This window comes from Lissotriton helveticus, chromosome 10, assembly GCF_964261635.1.
Source record: "Lissotriton helveticus chromosome 10, aLisHel1.1, whole genome shotgun sequence".
NCBI lineage: Eukaryota > Metazoa > Chordata > Amphibia > Caudata > Salamandridae > Lissotriton > Lissotriton helveticus.
In genome coordinates, this window is record NC_136071.1 from 699,925,246 (window position 1) to 699,948,346 (window position 23,101).

Below are 23,101 nucleotides of genomic sequence, written 5' to 3' on the forward strand. Positions count from 1 at the left end.
ACTTTTGTGTAGTTCTTCACTCTTAACCTCCAGCAGTGTAGTCTTCCTCTCATTCATTGTGAAATGCATCAATGTTAGGGCTCTTGGTGTTGAAGCTATAATGTGTTGAGCATTCTGTTACTGTTCAAATGTCTCTGAGTGCTGCATGGATGGCAATTTTGCAGGTTAGTTGAATGCTCTTGTTTGACATTAATACATAAAGTAGGATATCAAGCTGATATCTGAAACTGATTTTCTTGTGAAATTAGCTGTTGCAGTGTTATTGATTTGTTCAGTAGCACTCTTGCTGCTGAAAATGGTTCTCTATTGAATGCTAACATAAGATTTAACACAACAAACTTGAGAGAAAGCCAAGGAATCCTCATGCTTTGTCAGAAAATTGTTCTGGTAGTGGATATAAGAGCCCAGATTTACTAATGTTTCATGCTAAGCAGCACAGCAACCTAAGTTGCTGTGCTGCCTTGCTTTAAAGGGAGGGAGAAAAAAATGTGTCATATCTAGTAATACATATGCAAAAATAACAATTGATGGACAGAATGTTGAAAAATGACCAACATTCACTCCAGTAAAGAGATCTGGGCGTAAATCCATCATTTTTTGCTCTCTTGCCATTCTAGTTTAAAACCAGCCATATGCAAATCAGGCTTGACCCTGTTCCCCATGGGAACAATCCAGCCTGAACTGGCAGGCCAGGTTCTCACTGGACTGGAAAACCAGCATCCTAGGACTGGTTTCGGAGTTTCAACTCTCATCAGCGAGGCTAGCTTGACTCCAGTAGCATGGTTAGCATGGGACCCAAGTCTGGGCATACCCGTTCCACTCAGGGTGTCAAATGCAAAAAGAACAATTGATGGGTAGAATGGTGAACAATGTCTAACATTCACCCCAGTACAGAGATCTGGGCCTAAATCCCTTGTTTTTTGTGCCCCATGCCATTCCAGTTTAAACCCAGCCATGTGCAAACCAGTCTTGACCCTAATCCCCAGGATGCCCGTAGGGCGATAGTACCGCTATATAAAAACATATTACATTACATTACATCCCTATGGGAAAAGTCCAGCCGAACTGCCAGACTTGGCAGTTCGGGCTGGACTTTTCCCATATCTTTGTGACTGGGGGTGAATGTTTGCATTGTTCAGCATTCCGTACATCATTTGTTCCTTTTGCATTTGTCGCTCTAAGTGGGAAGGGTATGCCCAGAAATAGGTCCTTAGCTCACTGCTCCACTGGATTCAAGCTAGCCTGGCCGATGAGGGGTGAAACCAGTACCCGGATGCTTGTTTCCAGTCCAGGGATGACCTGGCTTGGCAGTTCGGGCTGGACTTTTCCCATGTGGAAGAGGGTCAAGACTGACTTGCATATGGCTGGGTCCAAATTGGGGTGGCTTGGTGAGCAAAAGAACGATGGGTTATACCCACATCTTTGTGACTCGGAGTGAATGTTTGCATTGTTCAGCTTTCTGTCCATCATCTGTTCCTTTTGCATATCTAGTAAGACACTGCACATTTGTATTCTACCAAAGCGCTGGCACACTTTTGGCTGCCATGCACAGATGCACACATCCCTGCACTGTGGTGCAAGGGTGTGTGCGTTTTCTAAGTTTAGGTCTTGTACTCGAAGGGGGGCATCCACGAACAAATATTAGAATTTCTGACTTTTCCCACCTTGTATGTGCACGGTACAATTCAGCACACATGGAAAGATAGAAAAATAAGGAGAAATTAAAATGTTTCTCCCCGGAACGCTTGCCGCAAGGAGGTGTACGGTTTTGCGCAAAGGCCTGTCTAAGAATGTTAGTAGATCGATATTTGCTTCAAAACTCATGGGTATTTGCATGGGAACACCCATGTACCACCTTCACCTTTCAAATGTCCCCCTTGGAGAAGAGTAGCACCCAGTATAGTGTAGCGCAACTTTGCGCTACTTTGGTGAACTTTGCATTGCAAATCCTGGCTTGGTTATTTAATAAACGTCACGCAACACTTTTTGTGGGTTTTGCGTCACTTTTGCAACATGCACAGTGCGAAGCGTTAGTAAATCTAGGTTTATAAATTAATGTTCTTTCATTTGGAAAAGCATAACCGAGGCTTCTTCTACTATCTCGCCGACGTGTCTGTAGTACATGGAGATTATATATAGAACACAAGGGTACCCAAAGGCGCAGTAAGCTAGGGACCTTGGGTGATTATATATTAACAGAGACAATGTCCCTAGACCAGAGAACAATGTATTTCAATAAATATAGACTCAATAGTTCTATATCAAATGTCAAGCCGGACAGTTTAATTTCCAATATATAAGATACATAAAAATTAGGTGTGATACAAGTGGGACACCAGCCGGTGCCCAACTAACACACTCGGGAGAAAAAAACAAACACGAGATTTTTAGGCAAATTGAGGTAGTCTGAATATCATAAATCATACACAGACAATCCAAATTATACACATATGCAAATGATAAATCACACGAGAAATAAGCATTTAGTGTATAAAAGTCGACGACGTTTCGAACCCTATTGTAATACAAGGTTCATCCTCAGGACAACAAGAGATTGCCTAACAGTTACATATATACAGAATGCCCACGCTGTGGGGTTGTATTGCCCAAAAACACAATTAAGGAAAGGAATAGAAAGAGAAGGGGGAGGGAAAACAAAAGCAAGATGTTAGGTACATATATGACATGTCAACCATTCATTGCTAGCAATAAGATCTGTCCTGTGGGACCACAGTAGTGCCAATAACAGTAAATTGTGTAAATGCCCCAAAAATTGTGGGGACCTTAAAGACAGTAGACCTAAATTGACTGTCCGTGCACAAGTTAGAGAACGTGACAACACGAAAGTTATAACCGTGTGTTCATAGCGCTAGTGATGTGGTCAGCAACTCTGTGTCCCAAAACAATTTGAGAGTAAAATGAAGTAGAATAAAATAAGATAAAGTGAAAGACGTAGTGAACCAAACTCCACTGTCCTTATGAAGTATTAAAAGTGACAATAAGAGCGGGTAAACGGGTGTGTACAAGGCGCTAGTAATGTAATCAGTAACTGGGTACAGGGGCACGTAGCCAAAGCGATATCAGCCGAGCTGGCAGGTACGCCTTGGGCGCAGGGTATTACTACTTCTCTAGAACCGGGTACGAAAACCCTGTGAGGTACAAACAGCGTGAAGTGACTCTCCACCAAGCAAGTGCTCAGTTAATGCTAAGCTTACCCGGGAGCGCCGGAGTAGGCTCGATGGTCCACAATAGAATTTCGAAATAAGCACTCCTAAGGAGAAATCGAGGCCAAAAGTTGAGGCGGGGCGTGTGGGTAAAGTTATCTATGGATGTGCTCCAAGTAACAACAAACTTACCCGGTAGCCGGTGTGAAGATAACGGGCAATTCTGTAATTAAAACACGAGAGGCTCAGCACCCAAAGCACATAATGCCGAAGCCCATAGTTGCAAAAGCGCACATTTTTTACACTTACCGGTAATACTAAGGATACTGGTCCTCAATGGGGGTCCTCGTAATTCATGGAAAAAAACTCACGATCAGTGAGATGGGTCGCGGTAAGAACAGAAATGGAGTCATTCCGGGACACGTGATACGATATTGACAAATAAGGTTACAGGCAGGAATTCCCACCATTAACAGCTAGGGCAGTTTGGTAAGAGGATAGGCCATTGATAAGAGGCCTTATCTCACCCGGTAACCGATAATCTAATATCCAATTAGCGGACAGTTCTTAAATTATAAAAGGATTAACTATGTGCAGCAGGGTCTTGACCTAGAAATTTAAAAAGGGATAAAATTCAGCGAAGCGCGCGGAATTACATTGGAGGTCCAAGTCCACAATAGGGATCTATATACGTCACACAATCAATGATGTAAGCCGCAGTAGTGACAGGATTACGGCCGTTCCGCGAATAACGCGGAATATGTTTATTAAATACATTAAAGGTGCAGGTCCACAAATGGGGATATATATAATTCATAGGAGCCTCACAATCAATAGTATAGGCCGCAGAAGTGACAGGAATAAGGCCGTTCCGCGTTACACAGTGAATTTACAAGATAATTGAAACAAACAAGGTGACACCGTCAGTGCAGTTGGAATGTAGGCGGTGAGTGTAATACCCAGAAAATGTGAAAGAAGGACATTAGAATGGCCCAGGGCAGTGTGACATATAATCAATATTGCAAGGCAAGCCTTAATACAAGAGGACAATCCAATGTTTGAATACAACATACTATTTATGAATAGTAACCAAGTATTAGGACAGTAAGAACAATGATACCTAATATTAAATTCTGCTCAGAACAATGGTCTATGGACACATTACAGTCATTAAATCAATGCGGTCCAGTCCTCCATCCTGTTCAGACCTCTGTGGAGACTTTTGGTCTTCAAAATACAGTGGAGTTCTTCCTTGTTTAGGAGACGTTGTCGGTCAGCACCTCGGGGCGGTAGCCTGATCAGAGAGATGATTGTCCACTTAAAATCCAGCTCTGTATGTGAAAGTTCAGTAAAATGGTCAACCAAGCGAGCATTAGGAGTCTTGCAGCGTATCCTGCTCCTATGTTGACACATTCTCAGTCTCACTTTTTGGGTTGTCTGCCCTATATAGATCTTTGAGCAAGGGCAGATGATGGCATATATAGCATTGACACTGTTACAATTAGAAAATTGTTTACCTGCAAATTTAACATCATTAAAGACGAAATCTTTGCCCTTGATAGTAACATCACAAACAGAACAGTTACCACACTTTGCATGTCCTGTGAGCCGGGGAAATCCCCATAGATTATCCAGAGTACCATCATGATCTAATAAAGGCAATGCTGCACGTACAAGATGGTCCTTAAGGTTTTTAGATTTTTTAAAAGCAAAGAGCGGTTTATCAAGTTGGAGACGCCCTGCATTAACCACAGGCCAGTGTTTCTTGATGCTTTTGGTGATAGCATTAGATGTAGGTGAGAAAGTGGTTACACAAACCAGCTGGTTCTGTGTCTTCTTGGGTTTAGGCTCAAGTAGTACCTCTCTAGGACAATACCATGCGCGTTTAAGGGAGGAGCAAATTAGCTTCCGTGGGTATCCACGCACCCCTAGTTTGGCGCTCAATGTTTTGGCCTCCCTGAAATAATCCTCCTTCTGGTAACAATTTCTGCGTAATCTAAGAAATTGGGAGTATGGTAACGAGTCTCGAAGGGCACGAGGGTGGTGGCTCTGATAACTCGGAAGGGTATTCCTTTCAGTGGGCTTCCTATATAAACTGGTAATAAGGATTCCCTCCCTCTCCTGTATATCGCCTCAACAGTGTAATACCACTGTGGAAGGGATTAGTCGACGACAAAATACGGCCACATTCAAGACTGTCCATATACAAGATGGCTATTTCTACACTGGCTCAATAGTAATTGCAGTGGCCTAACTTTCACGCTGTCTACCAGCCATTCCAACATTCCTTTTTTGGACCTCAATATACAGGAGAGGGAGGGAATCCTTATTACCAGTTTATATAGGAAGCCCACCGAAAGGAATACCCTTCTGAGTTATCAGAGCCACCACCCTCGTGCCCTTAGAGAGTCGTTACCATACTCCCAATTTCTTAGATTACGCAGAAATTGTTACCAGACGGAGGATTATTTCAGGGAGGCCAAAACATTGAGCGCCAAACTAGGGGCGCGTGGATACCCACGGAAGCTAATTCGCTCCTCTCTTAAACGCGCATGGTATTGTCCTAGAGAGGTACCACTTGAGCCTAAGCCCAAGAAGACACAGAACCGGCTGGTTTGTGTAACCACTTTCTCACCTGCATCTAATGCTATCACTAAAAGCATCAAGAAACACTGGCCTGTGGTTAATGCAGGGCGTCTCCAACTTGATGAACCGCTCTTTGCTTTTAAAAAATCTAAAAACCTTAAGGACCATCTTGTACGTGCAGCATTGCCTTTATTAGATCATGATGGTCCTCTGGATAATCTATGGGGATTTCCCCGGCTCACAGGACATGCAAAGTGTGGTAACTGTTCTGTTTGTGATGTTACTATCGAGGGCAAAGATTTCGTCTTCAATGATGTTAAATTTGCAGGTAAACAATTTTCTAATTGTAACAGTGTCAATGCTATATATGCCATCATCTGCCCTTGCTCAAAGATCTATATAGGGCAGACAACCCAAAAAGTAAGACTGAGAATGTGTGAACATAGGAGCAGGATACGCTGCAAGACTCCTAATGCTCCCTTGGTTGACCATTTTACTGAACTTTCACATACAGAGCTGGATTTTAAGTGGACAATCATCTCTCTGATCAGGCTACCGCCCCGAGGTGCTGACCTACAACGTCTAATAAACAAGGAAGAACTCCACTGTATTTTGAAGACCAAAAGTCTCCACAGCGGTCTGAACAGAATGGAGGACTGCACCGCATTGATTTCATGACTGTAATGTGTCCATAGACCATTGTTCTGAGCAGGATTTAATATTAGGTATCATTGTTCTCACTGTCCTAATACTTGGTTACTATTCATAAATAGTATGTTGTATTCAAACATTGGATTGTCCTCTTGTATTAAGGCTTGCCTTGCAATATTGATTATATGTCACACTGCCCTGGGCCATTCTGTCCTTCTTTCACATTTTCTGGGTATTTCACTCACCGCCTAAATTCCAACTGCACTGACGGTGTCACCTTGTTTGTTTCAATTATCTTGGAAATTCACTGTGTAACGCGGAACAGCCTTATTCCTGTCACTACTGCGGCCTATATTATTGATTGTGAGGCTCCTATGAATTATATATATCCCCATTTGTGGACCTGCACCTTTAATGTAATTAATAAACATATTCGGCGTTATTCGCTGAACGGCCGTAATCCTGTCACTATTGCGGCTTACATCATTGATTATGTGACGTATATAGATCCCTATTGGGGACTTGGACCTCCAATGTAATTCCGCGCGTCGCTGAATTTTATCCCTTTTTAAATTTCTAGGTCAAGACCCTGCTGCACATAGTTAATCCTTTTATAATTTAAGAACTGTCCGCTAATTGGATATTAGATTATCGGTTACCCGGTGAGATAAGGCCTCTTAGCAATGGCCTATCCTCTTACCAAACTGCCCTAGCTGTTAATGGTGGGAATTCCTGCCTGTAACCTTATTGGTCAATATCGTATCACGTGTCCCGGAATGACTCCATTTCCGTTGTTACCGCGCCTCGTCTCACTGATCGTGAGTTTTTTCCATGAATTACGAGGACCCCCATTGAGGACCCGTATCCTTAGTATTACCGTTAAGCGTAAAAAATGTGCGCTTTTGCAACTATGGGCTTCAGCATTATGTGCTTTGGGTGCTGAGCCTCTCGTGTTTTAATTACAGAATTGCCCGTTATCTTCACACCGGCTACCGGGTAAGTTTGTTGTTACTTGGAGCACATCCATAGATAACTTTACCCACACGCCCGCCTCAACTTTTGGCCTCGATTTCTCCTTAGGAGTGGTTATTTCGAAATTCTATTGCGGACCATCCAGCCTACTCCGGCGCTCCCGGGTAAGCTTAGCATTAACCGAGCACTTGCTTGGTGGAGGGTCACTTTACACTGTTTGTACCTCACAGGGTTTTCGTACCCGGTTCTAGAGAAGTAGTAATGCCCTGCGCCCAAGGCGTACCTGCCAGTTCGGCTGATATCGCTTTGGCTACGTGCCCCTTTACCCAGTTACTGATTACATTACTAGCACATTGTACACACGCGTTTACCCGCTCTTATTGTCACTTTTAATACTTCATAAGGACAGTCGAGTTTGGTTCACTACGTCTTTCACTTTATCTTATTTTATTCTACTTCACTTTACTCTCAAATTGTTTTGGGACACAGAGGTGCTGACCACATCACTAGCGCTATGAACACACGGTTATAACTTTCGTGTTGTCACGTTCTCTAACTTGTGCATGGACAGTCGATTTAGGTCTACTGCCTTTAAGGTCCTCACAATTTTTGGACATTTACACAATTTACTGTTATTGGCACTACTGTGGTCCCACAGGACAGATCTTGTTGCTAGCAGTGAATGGTTGACATGTCATATATGTACCTAACATCTTGCTTTTGTTTCCCCCCCCTTCTCTTTCTATTCCTCTCCTTAATTGTGTTTTTTGGCAATACAACCCCACAGCGTTGGCATTCTGTAAATATGTAACTGTTAGGCAATCTCTTGTTGTCCTGAGGATGAACCTTGTATTACAATAGGGTTCGAAACGTCGTCGACTTTTAGACACTAAATGCTTATTTATCGTGTGATTTATCATTTGCATATGTGTATAATTTGGATTGTCTGTGTATGATTTATGATATTCAGACTACCTCAATTTGCCTAAAAATCTCTTGTTTGTTTTTATCTCCCGAGTGTGTTAGTTGGGCACCGGCTGGTGTCCCACTTGTATCACACCTAATTTTTATGTATCTTATATATTGGAAATTAAACTGTCCGGCTGGACATTTGATATAGAACTATTGAGTCTATATTTATTGAAATACATTGTTCTCTGGTCTAGGGACATTGTCTCTGTTAATATGTAGTACATGGAGAGGCACAGTGGCACACTCATTAAATGTGTTCATGTGCAAAGTTACAGTCAGCTCCCCCGCACTTTTGTTGTCTCGAATTTAAAAGCGCCTTTTCCATGTTACTGGTGCTGCTTGGGAATAACATGATGTCCTACTTAATAGCTTTCTTCAGGAGTTGGATTGTTGTTTTTGTCTAAAAAAAAGTGAGAGATCCGGAATTCTGACTCAAGTTTTCTGCCCAGGCTGCTCACTCCTAAACAAATAGAAGTAAATAATTGCTGCAGAATATCCTGGACTATCTGACATCTGCCTCATGTTTCTTCTCCCAAGAAATATTATTTGTTTATTTAGCTGTCCTCAACATGGTTTTTCGGATTTTAATCATTTATTTTTATTTACTGCTGTTTCACTACTTAAAATAAATAACACCTTAATATTCCTAATTTGTGTAAAGATCTGCTTGTTTTAAAGCTCAAGAGACAGAATCACAGAGCAGCTATACATATATTCTTCTATGCAAAGTGCAACAGTAGTCTCTGGGACGGTTTTTATAAGAGCAGGATTCGGCACTTAGTTTACCAAGATGATTATGACTTTCTGGCACACCTTCGCTTCAATGAATGGGTACAGTGGCTGATGAACTATAATTTCGTTTTTACAAATAACATAAGTGCTGAGTTGGACCATGACAGATCTTATCCACCACAGATGATGTTGTTGTAATGATGGAGCAAGAATTCGCATGATACGCGGCTTGCTCGTACTCATGAACCTCGAATAACCTATAACTATATAATTCAACCTGTTCATCTTACTAATTTCCCTTTATTCTGACATTTGGGGTGTCCTAGAGACGCTTGCATATGTGTTTACTAACTCAATAACGATTGTTCCTAAAATGCCAGCTGCTTGGCGGGTTTCTATCTGCGCATGCGTTAGTCACACTCACGTGACGTGACGCACTTGCAGTTCTGGTGGGAAACCTTGCGCTTGCGCACTTGCTTCTAAGATGGCTGTCTGTGTTCTCACATGGTGAAGCTTGCGCATATGTTTATGTTATTGTCTGTCTGCACTAAAATGCTCACGCATTAGTATATTATAAGTAAAAGGGTATAGAGTAGCTATACATGGTATACAGTGAATTCATTTATTTCTGTGTTTTAATTTGTTTTCGCTTATTTTTCATGTACCACGGTATTGAGGGTTGATGGGATGCTCGGGAGTCCATATTGAAGTACACTACTACGCATGACAGACTTTGGCCGGTGATATTGAACGACTGTCAACCAGAGGTGGCGGCCAAGATGTGCCTGGGAAGATGCACCTTCACCCAGCCGAAGCGGCTAACTGTTCTGCAATAGATACTTTGTAATGATTTCATTGTATTCTGTAGAGTATTTCATGGGAACCCCAAATTTGCTAGGCGGTCCCAAAAACATGCAAATGTGGTATTGTAGAAGTTTGTTCTGATTGGTGTGTTGACCTATCCTACTTAGGGACCAATCGAAATTGGGGATTCTGACACTTGCAACATTTGGGGGGTGGTACACGGACCCGAAAACAGTATAACTAGCCTAGGTTGAGCTAGAGAATTTGTCCGACTTGTCCGAATAGCTGACCTGTCACTGACCCAACGCACTCAATAGGTGACTGAATACAGAGCGCTGCGGAGCACTCTGTCCGAAATATCCATAGACTCAAGAAGTTTTACAAAACCTTAAGTGCTGGGGGAGCACTTTGCTGGGGAGTCCGATAACCCAATCGGGGTTCTGGCCGATAGCTGCAGAGAGGGTGGAGCGCAGGTGTTGCTTCCAAACTGCGGGTGCTGGTCGTTCCTTGGTGGTCCTGTCCTGATCCTAATCTGGGTTTCCTGTCCTGTCCTGGGGTGTCCATTCTGCACCTGCTGTCCCATTGATGACTGTCCTTCCTTGGGGTTTTTCCTGTCCTTGACTGATCCGTGGCCAGGGTTGGTCTTCACACCATTCTAGGTAAATATATAGTGCTGAAACTCTATACTGCATCTTCTATTTTCTGTCTTTTGCTTTAATAAAGACACACCTTTGCGCATATTTGATTTTCCATGCTTTCGCAAAGCTACTGAATAAAAGCTCATACGTTATTGCTGTTTTTAGCATGTTCCTATGTTACCCTTCCTAAAAGCAAAATTCTTCATACCGTTTATGAAAATATAGATGTGGTTTATAATTTTTCTCCTCTCGAATTGATTGAAGTAAGGTTTCTAGAACTATAGCGTGTTCCAATTTTACCCTTCCTATAGATGTATAGGATTTCTAACTTCTCACCCAACTGTTGAAGTATTTCCCCGTAGTAAAATTCTAGTACGTGCACAAACTTGCCCGTTCATAGTTATACTTTCTTAAGTTCCGTTCTTGAAATCTATTTAGCATTTCTCATGTCCTTATCTTCCTATAGACTCATAAATGGTTGCCCTGATTTACTTTCTCTATGGTTATGTGCTGTTCGTTATTTTGATTATTGATTGCCTTTTAGTTGTAAACTGTATGCTTTCCGAATCTGAATTCCAAATAAAACTTTAAAACTTCCCAGTAGTCTGTGGTCATTTTATGAAGGTATAAGAGTATATGTTGGTATTTTGGTTGTCTGCCTTTCTTTCTCAGCTAGCTCCCTGATCCGTTGTGGTCATAGGTACCCGTAACGGTGGATTGGTAAGTCGGGTACAGGTAGAAATAAATAGGAAGGAACCAGGGTTACTGGTAGTAGAGTGTAAGGTCACCCGATTAATGTATATGATATAATTGGAAAAATATATGGGCCCGGTACGTGTATGGTGAAATTATTGGCCGGGTGACCTGCGATCTCTATCAGTAATTTTCTGGTAGCAGAGCTATGGTTAGGGACTAGTTAAAGTTAGGTAGGACTAGTTAAGGTAGTTAGATAGGTCGGATGCTGCTATAAAGATTTTGCTGCTAAATTGTGAATAGTTTTACTTCTGAAATTGATCGATCACGTGAAATGTTTTTGCTTTGAAAATTATGAAATGTTTTAAATTGTTTTTCTTATTGTTATATTAATTTATGTAATAACCCACTCCTTAGTAATTGTTTAGTGTTTGTCTGGAATCCCCGGGGAATTGAATAGCGGGTGGTGAAGAGAATCCACGCCGTGGTGAGGTCACTGACTCTAGGAAAATTTGTGCAGGTTAGGCAGAACTGGAAGCACTAATTAGGGTTTTCTGAATATATGTTTGAATAAATTATAGCAACGAGTTCGCTGGCAAAACTTCTATTGTGATATAACCTAGAAAGGGTCACACCGGAAGGAGTAGCAGGTTCATAGAAGCTTGGGTGTTAGCAAAGGGGTTCGCTAGTGAAACTTTAGACTTAGTATATATCCTGGAAAGAAGTGGATGAGTCAAAGAAGTAACAGGTTCCCTAATGCTTGAGTGAAGGGTAGGCGGAAGAGATCTATCCGTAGTGTGTGAAAAGTAGACAGAAGAGGTTTACTTGCAGTAAAACATAATCTTTTCTTTCTAGACACTCGAGTACAGTGGCGAATGTGTTTATTTTGTTAAATAACTAAAGCACTTGCACTTTAAAAGAGAAATCAAGTTTCCGTTACCTTGTAAAGGAGGGAGTCAGTTGCGGAGCTGCTCTGACGTCACTCTGTGCCGCGCTGGCATTGGTCCAAACAGCGGGTGTGTAGCGGAGCTGAAATTGTAAAGGAGGGGTGAGTGCCGAAGCGTGAGAACCTGTCTCGCGAAAGGCCGCGCACCCATTGGTCGAAATTTTTGAACTTGTGCATTCTATTGGTTGCACGAAAATAAAAGGCGCATTTTGATTGGGAGTGATTTGTAAACAAAGTCACTCGCAGAAGTCGTATGTGGCACACGTATAGACCGAATACTAGACATGATCCACGACATTTGGGGTTTGAAAACGATCAGTGGAAAGGGCATAACACCAGCATTATGTATGAGAATAAGAGAAAATTGTCCCTTGTAAATAAAGTGAAGAATTATTTCAAAAAGGACAAGCCTATCAAAACTAGAGAAGGTGTTGTCATACCGCCACCAAATACCCCCGCATCTTTCATGATGTTTGATAAAGCGTACCACTCTTGTGTATGGTTGGAAAATTGGGCAGAATACACAAAGGATGACAGAATTTTGGCTTTCCCGTTAGAAGGAACATTTAATGGCAGGATTCTATTTAATTTGAGAACCCGAATGAATGACTTACATCCCAGACCTAGATTAACGCAGTACGAAGCATTGGAGGAATGGGAGATCGAAGCTTTTGAGAGAGACAAGCCCCGAATGGATAAAGGGTTAACAAAATTTTATCCGAAGTTAAAACAAGAGACCCGTGATAAAAAGATGAAACAGTGGAGGCAGAATATGATTGTGGAAGGATTGTTTCCAATGATGCCAATGGGTGGTCCTAGGGGAGAGAAAAAGACAGAAAAATGCAAACATTGGGTGCCCCTTGGGGAGTCGGATGATGAATTATTAGATGACATGTTTATGAAAAGTCCGCCTCCTTATAATGAAGGTCCCAGATCGTCTAGTGTAGGGGATACCTCCCAACGTCCCCCGTGTCAGGAAGGGAGTGGATCTGGAAACCCAAGAGATAGCTGTCAAATACCTTCCTATAGCGAGGGCCTAGGACTTATAGGTGCCGGAGACACCTGTCTAAGACCACCATTTAGTGGGGAATCAAGATATTCAGGTAACAGAGATTTCGGTACAAGACCTCCTTATGAGGGAGGACCGAGAGCCTTAAATGCAGGAAGCTGTTTCCCAAAACCTAATTATGGTGAAGGACCAAGTACGACGCATCCCACTGCCCCGAGTTGTGCCCCAACTTTGACTCCACAAGTATTGCATGAGAAATCCCTAGAACGGTTATTGGACGAAACAGAGCGAGAGGCTCTGCCAAACAGAGAACCGAGATCATTCAGAAACTCTCCCAGTTAAATACAAGCCCCGAAGCCTTGACAATCCCAGTAACTATTGGACCTGTTGTTCCTTTGTATGGGGATAGACAAGTGAGTCCACAAGCCCCAACTATTACCCCGATTGTAGTACAGCCCCGAAGAGAGCCCTTAATTGTAGATGATCAGACGAGTGAATGTGAATCTGAAGCTTCTTTAATGGATTTACCGGTTAGGAACCCGGGAAGGAGTTTGCAGAAGAGATATAATCCTTTCAATACAAGAGAGATTCAAATGGAATCGACTTCGGGTACCAAGAGTGTCACATTGGTAACTCCTGAAGAGATTGAGAGATGGAGTCAAGAATTAGAGAGACAAACTCCTCAGACCAAACCATTAGATATTTATAAATTAAGAATTGAAATGGAAGAACTGACAGCTGGAAATGTGGGGTTAGACAGATTAAATACCTTTTCCGAGGAAGAGCTGCTGTTTATCTGCAAGAGTCTTACCCGTAATACCAAAGTGCTCCATGAGAAACTAACAGACACTGCAGCTAGTATGGGAATAGATATTTCCAAATCAAAGCCATTACAAAAGCCCTACAGAGCAGATTTCTCAGACAAGGATCTGGAAAATATGAATGTGTCAGGAAAGAAGGTTCAGATCAAAGAATTGTTGACCGTGTTGCAAAAATGGGGAGATGTAGAAAAGTGGAAAGCCAGGTGGGCAAAGAAAAAGGAAGAAGTTAGGTCCAAACAGCCGACTTCAGAATTTGATTTAAGGGAAGCAGACAAGCCAGAACAGTTATACCCCATGCGAGAAGTGCCAGGTGGAAAATATGTGCACGTTCCATGGTCCCGACAGGATATTGTGTCCTTTACAAATGACTTTCCAAAATTGCGAGAGAAGCCTGTGGAATGGTACAGGCAAGTGGAAAGGTTTGTAAAGGTGCAAAAATGCCTATGGAAAGACCTGGATGGGTTTTTCGACATAGTGGTTCCTGTGGATTTATGGACCGAATGTAAAATTGCCGTTGATTGGCCTAATAAAGAATACACGAGGGACCCTGCTACAGGAGCTCCCTCTGATGAGGTGATGAGAAAATACGACCAGGTCATGTTACACCTAAAGAAAAAGGTGCCTGCAAAGGAAACTGATTTGACCAAGATAGATAGAACCACGCAGGAAAGGGATGAGACTGTGCACTCCTTCTATGAAAGACTGTTACAGGTGTTTAAAACGTACAGCGGTATAGATAACATCGAGATGAAGGATATGACCCACTTCATTTACAGGTTTGTAAACGGTTTAAGACAGAAATTTGTCAGTGGATCAAAGACAATAAAATCTGTTGGCAGTCTAAGAAAATAGATGAAGTCTTGCAATACGCAAAGTATTGCGAGGACGAGATGGCAGACAAGCGAAAGGCTCTGAAGGAAAAAGTTATGTGGGCACAGGTAAAACTAGCAGAACAACAGGAAAAACAATTAGGTAAAATGAATAAAAATTCCCAAAATCAAGGTTCTGGGGGAGGAGGGAAGCCAAGAGTGAAAATGAGTCGAGAGGAAGCCAAAAAGAAATTTCCCTGTCACCAGTGTGGAGAAATCGGGCACTGGAGAGACGAGTGTCCATATTTACAGAATGGTAACCTCCAAAATACTGATTTAAATCCACAGACGCAGAATGAAAGACCAAGAAAGACCAAGCAACAGGTAAAGGCGAGTCAGTTGCCCCGTGCACCTAAACCAAATTATAAAGGGAAAACACCACAGGGTGATTACATAGAGATCTGGGGAGGAAATGAGGATAGAAATGCAGCAACTTCGCAATATCTGTTGAATGACACTTTTTTCTGTGACGACCAGTACTGACGGGGCCTGAGGGGGGAGGACAAGGAGTGCGTGCTTGGCGCCTCCTTGCCGGTAGACCAGTCAGGGCCATACATTGAAGGAAAGGTTGAAGGCAATGATGTCACCTTTCTGTTGGACACTGGTGCTACCCGTTCTACTGTGAGAACAGCAGACGTTCCAAACCTACCCCTCTCGGGAGAAGCAATCCAAGTAGTGGGTGTATCTAATCAATTGATTAGTACCCCAGTTACCGAGCCCATGGAGATTACAATAGGGAATTTCAAAGAAATGCATAGATTTCTTGTCTGTGATACCAGCCCCGTAAACTTACTAGGACGTGATTTGTTGTGTAAAATGAACTGCACCATCTTTTGCACACCAAAAGGCGTCGAAATTCAAACCCCAGACTGTGATGTATTCCTATAGGTTCTGAATCGATCCCCCTATTCCTGACCCTATTCTGGTTAAACAAACCAACAAGTTAACTAGCAGTCAGCCCATGAGGCAGAAAACCCCCATGATGCAGATACCGTTATCTGACGCAGTCACACTACGGCACAGGAACGTGTTATCTGATTAGGTCATAACGCTTGCGATCTAATTAGACAAGCGATATTCCTCCAGCCCCTGATAAGGCATACGGAGTTCTCATAACAAATCAAACCTATGACAACCTGGGCAAAACCCTGCGGCCATTGTTTTGATTTCACCAAGAACTTCAGTAAAAGAATGTGCTAACGAGCAAGTCGTATGACATCCTTATTGACGTATCTATGTCCATCCTTACGTCAATCTCGGCACCTTAAAGGTATAAATATTACCGATATTGCCCTATGCAAACACACGCGTGGTGACGAGACGGAGCAGCCATACTTGCCGAAGCGAAGAGCAGAGCAGACCCCGCTGGCGCAGCCCCGCCTTCCTGACGCGCTGAGAGAAGCTGCTTTCTCCTGCCGAGAAATCCAGCACCGGCGTTTCTGGGTAGCCCTCGCAGGCAGCCTGGAATATCGAGACCAGAGACGAGAGATACCATCCCTCATTCAACCTAGATTCCAGGTACAGAACTGAATAACCCCTCACAGAGAATTCTTTAGTTATTCACTTGGCAAAAACAAACTTAACTTAAACTGTAACTTTCTATTCCCGCCCACGTATTAGACTTAGGTCAGGTACACGGGGTAGGCGTATTTAGAAACACCAGTTGAGTACGTTTAGTCAAATGTATATGTGTATATAATATATTTTATTCATTTTAAAACATCTTATGGCTTAGAAACCATATCAATGTTTTTACAGTATTATTTTATACTATTGCTTTTAATGTATGCACTTTACTTAACTATAAGTATTGCAATAATATCGATCCATTTCTCTTGTATGAGAAAAGAGACTGATCAATAAATAACACCTTTTTATTGAACACGCCCGTCTCTTCCTTTTCTCTACAATCTGATGAGACTAAGAATGCACGTACTGACTGAGTAAAATAAATTGCCTTTTGTTCCCACGACTCTCGAGATATACTCTTGATTAGGGGAGAGCAAAGTTGTCATGTTCTATGGTTGTCAGAAACTAAATCCCTTCTTGTCTAATCAGGGAAGTTAAGTCCTCCTTGAACATTCGAGAAAGTTTCTAGTGAACTCTGAGCTAAGCTGGCAAACCCAAAACTTTAAGTCTAGTATCGACAGTAGTAGACCTAGTTAACGTCTGGTCTAGGCCTTTACTGCTGTAGGTATTATTCCAATGCGCAGAGCCTATTGGGATGATAGGAACTACACTACATGGCGCCCAACGTGTTTGGAAAGGGCAATAAAACTAACGTAAGACATTTAGAGTAACTCAGTCGTGCTTTCTCATTCAGACCCCTTTTCCCAAATACTCCAAAGACGTCTGGAGTGGGTGAAAGGTTATATCCGCCAGACCTCGCAGGAGGGAACTCCTATGTATGGTTCTAGGTACAAGTCAACGTTGAAGGATACACTGTTCCAAAATATTGTGCATCTAATCTTTGTTTCCATAAGAAACCTGATCTGCAAACAAACAAAATAACCTTCTGGACAGTACAATGTCAGAGAGTGAAGAAGAAAGAGAGGCAGTTAGATTAGCAACTGAACTCGCAGCAGCTGATGCTACCATGCAAGACGCAGACCCGGATATAATACTCATCCCGGTCATCAAAAGGAAATCTATAACCATAAAACTTATAGAAAATGGACTGACACCTAGAGGTGGCACAGTCATATTCGTAATAGAGGCACACGAATATCGGCAGACAGAGGTATACTATTCATGGATAAATTTTCCAGCAGCAAATCCTGTAACAAAGTACTTCCACTATTACAAAATAGAGGAACCTCCTGAAACGTACACTCCTTTCGAGGAGGTAGAAGTACCACTCAAATTTCAAGAGCATTTGCTCTTATTTGATGGCGCCCTAAAACACAATAATCACATCACCAGGCTCGGTCCTTTAGGTAGACCAGGAGCAACGTGGCCGGTCCTAGCCGGATACACACCACATCCAGACATCGATGGGATGTCTGCACCAAACCTTTTAACACAGCTAAAACAACTAATAAAAATACACAGACAATTAGTCCAATATGTGATGCGGACTTCAACAATTCAGCCAGCGATTAAACTCCCACAGCTGACCCCTCACCAGGGGAACACAAATAAAATTACACCACAGAACATCCAGTCCTGCCTAGGTAAAGTACCGGCTAAACGGGAACAAATACCATTCTGGCTAGCGCAGAAAATCACCCAAATAGAGGCGGTGTTTCCAGACACCACCCCGCTAGAAAAGCACAGGATTCTGACTATCTGTCTTCCAATGGGAATCGCACCACACATTGAGGACTGTGACACTTGGGGTACAGTCTTTGCTTCCATCTACACAAAAACGCACGGTGTTCCATCCATTTCGGTAATACCAGATGTGCTAAAACAAATTCAAGATGAATATGGTCCTGAACCCGCTTTAACTCTTGGTATGAAATTACTAAAAGACTTCAAGCAGGTCTCGGCTATACTATTAGCCAACATAAAAGGAGAAGCAGCAAACATGGCGATCCGCCAGAGGTTAAAAGAGACAGATATAGCAGACCAACCAGCTGAAATTGCCAGAATCATAGAAAAATCCTATGAGGAACTAGGTAGAGATAGTTTAGGTGGAATACCAGTAAAACCGCAACTAATTGAAAGTCCTGAAAAAATATTTTTTAATAATAATTCTACATCACCAAAAAAGAACTGGGATGGAAACAAACAATCCAATCCTAAAGAAAAGAAATTCCAGTCCCGAAGAAGGTCTCCTAGGCGAAGAGAAAAATCTCCGAACCAAAGACACAGGTCACCACAGAGTGACCCCTCTGGGAAAAGATATAACCTTAGAAATAGGGATAATATTAAAAAGCCTGATAGATATCAAGACATTGATACACGTCCCTCTCAATCTTTTCAGACTTCCTCGCAGAAATCGGAAAGAAGAGGACGATCAGAACAAAGAGAAGAGCACACCAAGTCCAAAGACAAGGAACCTGCTCAGCTAAAAAAGAAATTACAATTTCCAAAAAAGAAAGTAGCCAGTATCAAGGTAGTTAACAATGCCGAGAATACTGAGGACACAACTGAAAAACGGAGAATGGGCTCAGACAATGCTAGACAGCGCAGCAGAAGTGAGCATAGCTCGCAAAGTCCTTATGAATCATCTGGAGACAGTGGACACGAATGAATATCTTCAAGTGGAAACTGCGGACACCAGAGTTAGCAAACCTCACAAAATATACGAAATAAAATTGCGTATAGAGGGAGATAAGACTAGGAAAATAAGGGGACTATTTTGGGATAATCTCTCCAAGGGCTATGATATCCTTCTAGCTGAAAAAGACTGGCCACCAGAGTTTGTCAGGGAGTGCCCTCATGGCGAAGAAGTAATTATGCTTGCCTTCTCAAATCATATCCCAATTCATAAAAAATACACACTTGCCAGAAAGTGGGCAGTAGCTCTAGCTCCTGCTTTATATAAAAATCACGTGGGATGGGATGAGGACTCTCCTCCTCACAAAATCCAGTTAAAATCACAACCTACTGCACAAAGGCAGTACCCAATTAAGCAAGAAGCTAAAAAACAGGTAAATGAAATACTAGATCAGCTAGAATACCAGGGGGTGATTGAAACTCGCACCTCACAAATGAACAACCCTTTGTTTCCGGTCTCCAAACCAGACAATTCATATCGTCTAGTTTTGGATTACCGACACCTTAACACATGTTGCAAAACTTTTGCAGTGCAAAACTCACATAGTGCTGCACTAATGAATAACATAGTGCGCAAAAAATACAAAACAACATTAGACATCTCTAATGGATTCTTTTGTCAAAACATAGCACCAGAGAGCAGATATTTAACTGCATTCTCAATAAATGGCACTCAAAAACAATTCTGTCGGTTAGCCCAGGGGTACAAGAACAGCCCGGGAGTATTCTCAGCGAGAGTAACAGAATTACTACAAATATATGATGATGAAGCATTATCTTATGTCGATGACATTTACTTAACAGATGATGACTTGGAGACTCACTTGAAAAGAGTGAACACCATAATACTTGGGTTCGCTGCAGAGGGTTACAAATTCAACTTTAAAAAATCCAGAATTGCCCATCTGACAGTCCTGTTCTTAGGATATGAATTATCAAGTGAAGGCAAAAGCCTGGCTGACAATTTCCTAGAGAAATGTGCCGTAATCCAAGCACCTAGAACACTAAAAAACCTACAGTCGATTCTAGGCTTCCTAAATTTCGGAAGAACATACATTGCAAATTACGCAGAAAGGGTCAAACCCCTTTATGATCTGATAAAACCAGATTTTAAAAGATCCAATTGGACTCAAATACACACAGAAATTTTGAGATCCCTACAAACAGACATGCTAATTCAAACAAAATTAGAAACACGTGATAACACACGCAATCTTGTGATTCGAGTCATCCCAGGGAGATGCGGATTCACATACCTAACCTCTAATGAGGGAGAAAAGGTACCAATTGCATTCAAATCACACTTGTACACTAAGGCTGAAATGAAATTCAGCCCAACGGAAAAAATTCTTACCGCAACACAGACAGCTATAGCAAAAGAACGAGCCCTGGCACAAGGTAAACGAATAATAATCGTGACACCAATACCAGCCCTAGAGGCGGTAACAAAGGCAAGCATTCCAAATGCTAAAGCACTCCATCCGAGATGGATACAATGGGCTAATTCTCTTGCTGCAACAGACGTGGCGTACGAATTTGATCCTTACTTAAAAACACAAGAATTTCTCCAATATGAATTTGAATGTCCTCCGCCGACCGAAATTCTGCCTCTAGACCACTACGGCTGTATAATATATACAGACGGATCAGCACAACCCGCAGTGGGGGTAAGCAAGCTTACAGTGCTGCATGCGCGATCGTTAAAGGTCGCTGGCACGAAGGAAAATTTAAACCAGCAATCACTAAAACACAATCTTTAGGAGATTGTACAGCTCAGCGAGCTGAACTACTGGCGTTCAAGATGGCGCTTGAAAATACCGATCGAGAATTCCCCACACTCATAGTGTGCGATTCGTATTATTGCGTTCAGTCTTACAATGAATACTTGCAGATCTGGCTTCAGAATGGTTTCAAGGATGCGAAAGGTGGCACAATCAAGCATAAAATGCTCTGGGAACAAGTAGTTCTTTTACAAAAAGAACTACCAAAGACTCACGTGATACATATGCTGAGTCATCAACGTGATGGCGTTCACGTTGCAGGGAATTAATTGGCTGATGAGGCCGCCAAGGCAGCTGTGCAAACGGCTTCCATAGCTGCCATCACCCGGTCAAAAACAAAAATAGACAGCGAAATATTACAAGCTGTCAGCGCTTCAGAAAAGGATCCGATAGAAACACTCCCGAAAGGCTTTCCAGTAAAATACTCATACATAACTGATGCAAACAATGTTCCTTTTGCTCGAATCCCTGGAGTGGGGGATAGGGCAATTCCAAACATGGAACATAGGTTAGGACTAATAATAGCGGCACACGAAGGGCTTGCTTCTATCCATGCTGGCGTCTCAGCCACAGTATCATTATTAAAACAGAGATACTGGTGGCCACAAATGAGAAGACAAACAAGGAACTATGTTCTAGAATGTGAAATATGTCAAAAAATGAAAGTATCAACGGTTAGACGTCCAGCGCAGACGCCCCTTCTAATCTCGGATAAACCATTAGCCTGTGTTTATCTAGATCACTGCGGTCCCTTACAAAGGGACGGTAACTATAAATATATCTTGGTCGCAGTGGATTCATGCACGAGATTCATATGGATGTGGCCCCAGCGAACGGCTGACGCCAGAACTGTTATAAAAGATTTGCGAGTCTTTCTCGGCACATACGCAATTGGCATGCTGCATTCGGACCACGGTCCTGCTTTTAGCTCTAGAGCTTATAAGGAGGCCATGGTCAGCATGAGCGTGACATTGCGGTACTCTTGTCCATTTCACCCTGAGGGGAACGGAATTGTTGAAAGAAAAAACCGTGACATAAAGCAATCTATAACGGCAAAGGTATTAGGTTCGGGACCTGGGTGGGTCAAACATCTAATAAGTGTCCAACGTAGTCTAAATAACTTGCCAAGAAATTCTCTGAAGGGATTCAGTGCGTACGAATTATTATTTGGAACTAGGATGTTGATCTCTGACATTGATAGTCAGACTTCAGTGGTAGAAGAAAAAAGCTTTGATATCAAAGACCGTTTGGCTATTTTGCAGGACTTAAACAAAACAAGAAAAGACCTGAGCAACATAAAGTTGAAACAACAGCCAACAACCACTGAAGAACCACCACCTGTCCCAGCAAGACCTGTCTGGATTCCAAAAGTCGGGGATCTAGTCAGGGAAAAGATCGCGGTAAAGAAGGAATTTGGGCCTTCTTACAGAAAAGCAGTTCCTGTCTTGTCTGTCAACGGGACAAGATCAGTTGTGCTACCGCCACTTGCTGGAAAAAAGGAGAACCGAGTTGTATCCATTGACCTGGTAAAACCACAACATGTGGCCGATAACAAACAGTAGGCCAAGTGGACTCCCAATAAGTAGCAGAACACCAAGGTTTGCTACCAGTACAGAGGTCCTAACGAAGAGGCTCATCACATTCGAAACGCCTACAGAAGAACAACAAGGACTATGCAACAATACAATAGAACTCAGACCTCTGAAAACCCAAATAAAAACATTTAGCAGAGACACACCAATCTATAATGGAGTACCAAGTGAAAATGCAAGAAACAGAAATCCTGAACCAATTGGAACAATTGACAGAACTGCATCCGGCTACTTCATAAACTTCGATGATTCCTCTGAAGGCTTCAGTGAATCAAAGACACAGCCATCATCAAAAACCTTTAAAGATAAAGCTAAAGAACTTTTGAAACAACTGAAAGAAACATATCTGATTTCCCCATGGATTGAATTTTGGGTGGGTTTTGGTGCATTTATCCTCATACTTTGGCTCATCATGATACTAACTTTGGGACGCTTCATTGAGGGAAAATATGCAAAAATGGACACAGCAAGTCAGAAAATCAACTTGATCCTCAAACCACACACATCTTCACACATCGAGAAAAGAGAACTTTCTTCAGTCAACTTCACAGCCAATCCGATACCGGGTGGAGTAGCCTGGGACAACACTGACTATGAAATTCATGGTCCGGTCGAAATCCTGAAATATCCACACCAAATTAAGATCT